This window comes from Babylonia areolata, chromosome 23, assembly GCF_041734735.1.
Source record: "Babylonia areolata isolate BAREFJ2019XMU chromosome 23, ASM4173473v1, whole genome shotgun sequence".
NCBI classification, from domain to species: domain Eukaryota; kingdom Metazoa; phylum Mollusca; class Gastropoda; order Neogastropoda; family Buccinidae; genus Babylonia; species Babylonia areolata.
Genome location: NC_134898.1, coordinates 47,015,873 through 47,023,840, shown reverse-complemented (window position 1 = coordinate 47,023,840; position 7,968 = coordinate 47,015,873).

Below are 7,968 nucleotides of genomic sequence, written 5' to 3'. Positions count from 1 at the left end.
GTCTGTTTTCAAGGGTTTACGGGATACCCTCTGCAAGTTGCGACTTTAGCTGGGCCCCATTGATTCTTCGAATTTTGCGAAGTTTCCGACTCAAAGTCAGAAAAAAAAAATATTGAAAGTTCTGGCTTTCTGTGGAATATTTTAATTGATGTTGTTTCATTATGTGGTGTATGTCACTATGTGACTCCTAAAAATTCATCGAAGGACCTATGTGTGCATAAAATCGACGCAACGTGAAGTGAACAAATATGACGTCTTCGAAAACATCTGCCGAGCGGCTCGCAGTAATTCTCAACGAATCGCAACATTTAGGTTGTCAAATGAAAGCATGACCTGTTGCACATGAACTGTGAGTCTATCTGAGCATATTTAGGCAACAGACATCTTGACACTTTCCTCGTTTGGCTACAAATAGCTATGAATGTAGGCCACCCTTCACGCACCGGCCGCATCACTGTAACTGCAGATCTAAATGTTGCCTTTCCTTCGAGCATCGCTTTTGATTTTCAAACAATCAGTGTGTTGATGTGTTCTGTATATTATTCGTTTCAGACCCCTTGCTGAATAGATTTAGCACTAAACATGTACTCTGGTTACAGTAAAATCAGATGACTTTGACCGGCAGACCCGTAACTTAAAATGTTTTGAAGACAAATATAAAATTTATAGCCAGAGGCAACTGTGTCGCACGGATGGACTATGATGCTATCTGAACATTTGAGACACATAGATCTACCAGCACTTTTTTCAAATAGCTAAATTTAGTCTTGAAATTAGGTCACTACACGCACTGACTGTTGTGTTTCTTTCATTGTATCAATATATACACATAAGAAACTAAATGTGGATTAACAAGATCTATTTATTGAAGAGAACGTTAAGTTGCCATCTTTCTGTCTAGTCCCCAACCAATCATATTTTAGATAAACAATGATAACATGCATAAGGGAAGTAATTCAAATGTCACATCTCCCTTCTTCAGTATAATGTTCATTAAATCTACATCTCCCTTCTTCAGTATAATGTTCATCAATGTCACATTTCCATTCTTCAGTATAATGTTCATCAATTTCACATCTCCATTCTTCAGTATAATGTTCATCAATGTCACATATCCATTCTTCAATATAATGATCATCAATGTCACATCTCCATTCTTCAGTATAATGTTCATCAATGTCACATCTCCATTCTTTTTATACTTTTGAACAAATTAATATAAACATTTCTACTATGCTTATGAATAAATTTTGAACTATTATAACATTCATTATTCTTTTATAAGGTATTGCTGAAATGGCAATTTTTATAATGACATACATTTGATATTGCTTTGCTTTCCTTTTTCTTTTTTTTTTTTTTTTTTTTTTTTTAAACACAGTAAAATATCGGATGATAATAAATATTTGGATCTTGAACAGAAACCAAAGAATTTATACTGTACTCCAAATAAAAATTTAAAAAATCATTCATTCTGTCACTGTCAGGCACTCTCACATTTTTACCACCACTTCTTGTTAAAGAAAATAATCATTCAGTCTTGCAGGCATTTTCACATTTCTACCACTCTTTGTTGTTTTGTGTCTGGTGTCTTGCTTTTCTGGTGAATTTTCTTCACATGTTTTGTTTGTTTGCTGGGGAACAAATCGATTGTTTCTGTCATCATCATTGTTACTATCACTTTCTTCTAAATGAGTATAGTATTTGTCATGTTTTGTTTGTGAGCTATTCTTTTGTGTGCTTTCATGTGTGGTTGACATTGTCTTTTGTTTGGAGTTGTCTGGGTTCATACTCATTTTCTCATTTACCTTTATCAGATCTCTTCTGTTTCTTCTCAATGTACTTTTCTCTGTTTGAACATAATATGATCTGGGTGTTTTTGCTGCTTTTACAACTTTTCCTGGTATCCAACCATTGTCATTCACATAGACTTTATCATCTGGTTTGAGTTTTGATAACTCCTTTGCTCCTTTGTCATAGTAGTCTTTTTGTTTCTTTTGTTTTTCTTTCAACTCTTTCTTGACTTTGTTTGATTTTTTCCTTTTGTGTTGCTTTGTTGGAACACTGAGTCTTGTTCTGAGTGTTCTGTTCATGAGTATCTCTGCTGGCGATGGAAATGTACTGTTTATTGGTGTGGATCTGTAGTTCAGTACTGCCAGATACACATCTTGTCCACTGTCCCTAGCCTTTTTGAACAATTTTTTTAGTGTTTGTACCATTCTTTCTGCAAATCCATTTGATTGAGGATATTTGGGACTAGATGTAACATGTTTGAATTCCCATTTTTGTGCAAACATGTGAAACTCCTCACTTGTATACTGTGGACCATTGTCTGAGACTACTTCTTCAGGTATGCCTTGTCTGCTGAATATGGATTTCATGTATGTAATGACAGTTTTGCTTTTTGTGTCTGGAAGTAGTGCAAATTCAATGAATTTTGAATGATAATCTGCAATAAGCAAATAATCATGTCCTTCCCAAGTGAACAGATCTGTTCCTACTTTTTGCCATGGCTTTTCTGGTATATCATGATTCAGCAAAGGTTCTTTTTGTTGTTTGTTTCTGTACTTTATGCATGTTGCACACGTTGTGACAATGTTTTCAATTTGTTTATTCATGCCTGGCCAAAACATGTTTCTTCTTGCTCTGTTTTTACATTTCTCTATGCCTAAATGGCCCTCATGAATCCTTTCAAGCATTTCTGACTGCATTGATTTTGGAATTAGGATTCTGTTTGCCTTGAAAATTAGACCATCAATGACAGTTAGTTCTTCATTGTACTGAAAGTACTGTCTGATTTCTGCTGGTATATTTATTTTATTTGCAGGCCATCCTTTGTATATTTGTTCTTTGAGCATGACAAATTCAGGATCTTTCTTTGTTTCTTGTCTCATTTCTTCCAGTTTGTAATCTTTCACTTTTATATTTTCCAAAAGTGTGTTTACATGTATTCTGAGAATTTCCTCTTCCTCTGACTTTTTTGTTTGATACTGTGACTCTGTTGCTGTTGCTCTTGACAGTGTGTCTGCAACATATATTTCTTTTCCAGGTCTGTATGTTATGTCTAAATCATATCTTTGCAATCTCAACATGAGTCTCTGTATTCTGGGTGGACATCTGTTTAGTGGCTTTGACCAAATGCTTTCAATTGGTTTGTGATCTGTTTCAACCTTGCATTGTTTGCCATATATGTACTGATGAAATTTTTCGCATGCAAAGACAATAGCAAGTGTTTCCTTTTCTATCTGTGCATACTTTTGTTCTGTTTCTGTAAGTGCTCTGGAAGCATATGCAACAGGTTTTTCATTTTGCAGAAGTGCACATCCAAGACCAATGGAAGATGCATCTGTAGTGATTTTGACTGGTTTGTTTGGATTGTAATGAGCAAGTATGGGAACTTTAGTCAACATTTCCTTTGTTTTCTGGAATGCTTCCTCTTGTTCATGATTCCATTGCCAATCCGCTTTTTTCTGCAAAAGTCTGCGCATTGGTTCAGTGTAATCAGCCATCTGTGGAAAAAATTTTCCAAGATAATTTATCATCCCAAGATATCTTTGCAGATCTTTTTTGCATTTTGGTGAAGGCATGTTTGTAATGGCCTCAATCTTCTGTGGATCTGGTTTAATACCATCTTTGTTGATGATATGACCAACATATCTGATTTCCTTTCGTGAGAATTCAGACTTCTTTTTCTTCAAGGTAAGATTTATCTTTTTTGCTCTCTCAAGAGTTGCTTTCAAAACATCATCATGTTCTTGTTGTGTGCGTCCTGATATCAGAATGTCATCAACCCAATTTTCAACTCTTGGAATGTCACTAAACAGCTGCTTGATTGTTTTGTGGAACACTTCACTAGAGCTAGCGAGACCCATTGGTAATCTTTTAAAAATGTATCTGCCAAATGGTGTCTGCATACAGCACAGCTTTGAGCTTTCCTCATCTAAGGGTATTTGCCAGAATCCACTTTGTGCATCTAGTTTTGTGAAGTATTCTGCTCCATCTAATTGTGCTGTAACTTCTTCAACTGTTGGCATGGCAAAATGCTCTCTTTTGATAGCTTTATTGAGATCTTTGGGATCCATACAAATCCTCAAAGTTTTGTCAGTTTTTTCCACCACCACCATGCTACTAACCCAATCTGTTGGACCTTCCTGTTTTTCAATGACACCTAGTTTTTCCATTCTGTCTAATTCTTCTTTGATTTTACCTTTCAATGCAAAAGGTACTTTTCTAGGAGGCTGTATGACAGGTGTGACTGTTTTGTCCACTTGAATGTGATGTGGTTTACTGAGACACCCTAATTCTTGAAATATTTCAGGGTAATCTGTTTGCACAGTGTCAGCATCAACAGTCAAGATTTGAATTATATTCAACTCTTTTGTTGATTCAAGTCCTATGAGCGCTGACTGATTTGTGTCTACCACAAAGAATTTGAGATTTTTGCCCATTACATCAATTTGACATGTGCCTGCAGTTTTCAGTGTGTTCCCTGAGTAACTGGTCAGTTTTGTTTTAGTCTTTTTTAGTGTAGGTTTTGTTGTGAATTTGTTGAATGTCTTTAGTGGCAAGATGTTTGCTTGAGCACCTGTATCAATTTTAAATTTGATACTTTGATTTTGAACATCTGCAGTGACAAACAATTCTTTTCCTTCTATTTTTGCTTTTGTATCTTTCACCTCTCCTACACTGTATTCGCTCTCTGAATCTGTATCTGAATCAGTTTCTGTGTCACTCTCAGTGCTTGATTTTTTATCATGCATGCCATGTATATTTTTTGTTTTTGTGTTACAGCATTGTTTGAAATGATTGTATTTTGAACACTTTGTGCATTTTTTTCCAAATGCTGGGCACTTTCTTTTTGCATGTGTGTATCCACATCTTGTGCATTTGATTTCTTTATCATCTTTTTCCTTTGCTTTGTCATGTTGCTTTTTGTCTTTTTCTTTCTTGTAACTGGTTCTGTGATTATGTCTTTTAATTTTGTGAACCTTTTCATCTGATGTTGTCATTTTTTGCATTTGTGATTTGGAACTTTCATGTGCTCTGCATATTTCAGTGCATTTTTCTAATGATAGATCTTTGATTTCAAGTAATTTTTGTCTAACAACATCATCATTCACTCCCACAACCATTCTGTCCCTAATCATTCTATTTTCTAGCTGATCAAAGTTACAAGTCTTGGCAAGTATTCTCAGGTCTGCTACATATTCTTCAATACTTTCTGTGTTGTTCTGTGATCTCTTGTTGAACACAAAAGTTTCATAAACTTCGTTGGTTTCACCGACAAAAAATTCTTCATATTTTTTCATGACAGTGTCAATGTTTTCTTTTTCATCGTCGTTCACAAACGAGAAACCGTCAATAAGTTCGGCTGCTTCTTCACCAACGCATGACAGAAAAACTGCACATCTGTATTGCGGAGTTTCGTTTTGCAATCTTGTGGCGACTTCGAAGTTTTTCCACGCTCTTTTGAAACGTTTCCATTCTTTGATGGACGATCCATTCTTAATAGCTAATTTTGCTGGTGGAGGAACATTACATGTAACCTGTCGTCTTCTTGATCTTGATGAGCTGCTCGCTGTTCGATAGTCTTCTTCTTCAGACATTGTTTTTCTTTTAAATCTTCAATCGATTCCTGAACGATCGTTCTAGCGTCCTTGGTCACTAACGTCACAACGTGCTAGCAGCTTCCAGCAACAACGGTTTTACAGCTTCGTTTTTATTTCGCAACGATAATTTTCCGTTTAAAAACTCACGATCTTGTTACTGGATCCCACTTCTGACACCATGTTGTGTTTCTTTCATTGTATCAATATATACACATAAGAAACTAAATGTGGATTAACAAGATCTATTTATTGAAGAGAACGTTAAGTTGCCATCTTTCTGTCTAGTCCCCAACCAATCATATTTTAGATAAACAATGATAACATGCATAAGGGAAGTAATTCAAATGTCACACTGACTACATTTCGGTGACAATTATTGTTCTAAACAGTGTGTTTGTTTGTCGCACTACTTGTGACCATTCACACAAATACAAATACTTGGCTGCACTAGATCTGTATTAGCTATATTCATAGACACTCTGATTACCTAGAATCTAACTGATTTGTGTTGTTTAAAGTCTATCAGCCGCACATTAGGAGATTAACTGAATCTGTAATGAGGTCACAGCAAGATACCTTGACCAGAAAATCCATAATTAGGCGTGGGGGGTTTCTAATGCCCGAACAACAACATAGATTTATAAGTTCGTGTTAACTGTGTATAATCATGCCATTGTGGCTACCGAAACAGATCTTATAATGTGGGAAATACAGTAAGTCCGTTCTCCTCGTTTCAAATAATATTCGCTATGGTACTAAAAAGCACAAAAAAATGAATGTCTAACTCATAATTCTCAGAAGTTTAAAAACATGTAAATCTTCTTTTACCAGCCAAGGTCCTCTTCTTCTAGATAGTGCTCTTGTAACTGATTTTGACTGTAAATGACTGATCCAACAGATTACTTACATGATCAGACATATGACAGGCTGGCACAATGTCATAACAAAAGTTACAAAAGTGACCAGTCAATTCCAATCACTGCCTGTTTGCATCTACCATTGGGACACCAGGCCACATCACAGAAATTGAAAAGGAGATCTGTAGCAGAGACGCATGGCTCTGAATAAGTGTTAAGGTGGGGTTAGTGGGCGTTCATTTATTCATCACTCTCACGAGACATCAAAGGGCAATGGAAAAGGAGGGGTGATGAGAGTTTGGGGGTAGGGGTGAGGGACGGTTTCTTGAGATGAAAATCCCACTTGCATGTCATCGGATGCGTGGTTACAAGAGTCACAAAGTACATAATGTGCATGTGAAACTGAATAAACAATTTTGGTAGTTTCAGCTTGACTGAAAAACTAAAACATCAAGCTGGTATCACAAAGTTGCTGAAAAACCTTTCTCTATTAGTTGGGTTGTCTCTTTCCAACTGGGCAATGTTTAGTCTTTGTGACAGTCCCTGCCACATGTACACAAAGATGTGCAGTTTAAGTTGGTCTTGCAGCATTTGCACCTTTCTCTGCAGACCACTGTGCAGGAGCAGTGAATCAGTTTACAGCAAGTGTCTTGAGCTTTTGTAGAATGGTCCACAAAGGTCGCCACGTCTTTCCCTCACCTTTATTGCAATCCCCACCGTTCTAACTCCAGATGAAAGCACTCTCTCGGATAAACTGCTCTCTGTGTGTGCCGTTCAAGAGCTGCTGATGTGGGTAGAGTATTTTCCAATGTTTTCTTTTCTTTAGCGAGGAGAGGCTGTCTGACCATGCTGACGACACGCAGCTTGCTCAGACAATCAAACAACAGGGCAACAAACTGCTCAGCGATGTACTCAGGGACTTAGTCTGGTTATCCATCATCATCAGGAAAACATTAGTAGTTTGCTTACACAGTCCATCTGTTCCATGTTTCTCTTTTGCTTCTGCCAACAAGAAAACCCATGGTTTATGCGCGATTTCTGCTGAACAAAAACAAAATCAAAAGTGACAAAGGGAAAGAAGGAGGGGTTAACAGTACTGATATGAATCTGATACGTATAATTTTTTTTTATCAACATCTGATTCTAGTGTTTTTCGAACCAAAGTTGTGTACTGCAAACGAAACGATTCTATCTTCAACAGCCCACATCCATCTTTATTTCAGTGTTTTAAGATCATTATTTAGATCTGTGAAAGTTTCAAACCCGGCTTCCTCTATGTTTGTCGCGACTTTCCGGCTTTACTAACTTGTAACAAAAATGCCAAAAGCAAAGTCCATTTCTTTCGACAATTTGTGATTGGCGTATCGAACTTCCATTTCCACTCTCAGTCTGAACCGTACAAGACTTTCTTGTGCTCGGGAGCGTGCGGATTTGCCCACGGCCCTTTGTGTGTGGTTTAGTGTGTGTGTGTGTGCGCGCGCGCGCGTGCATGCGTTCGTGCG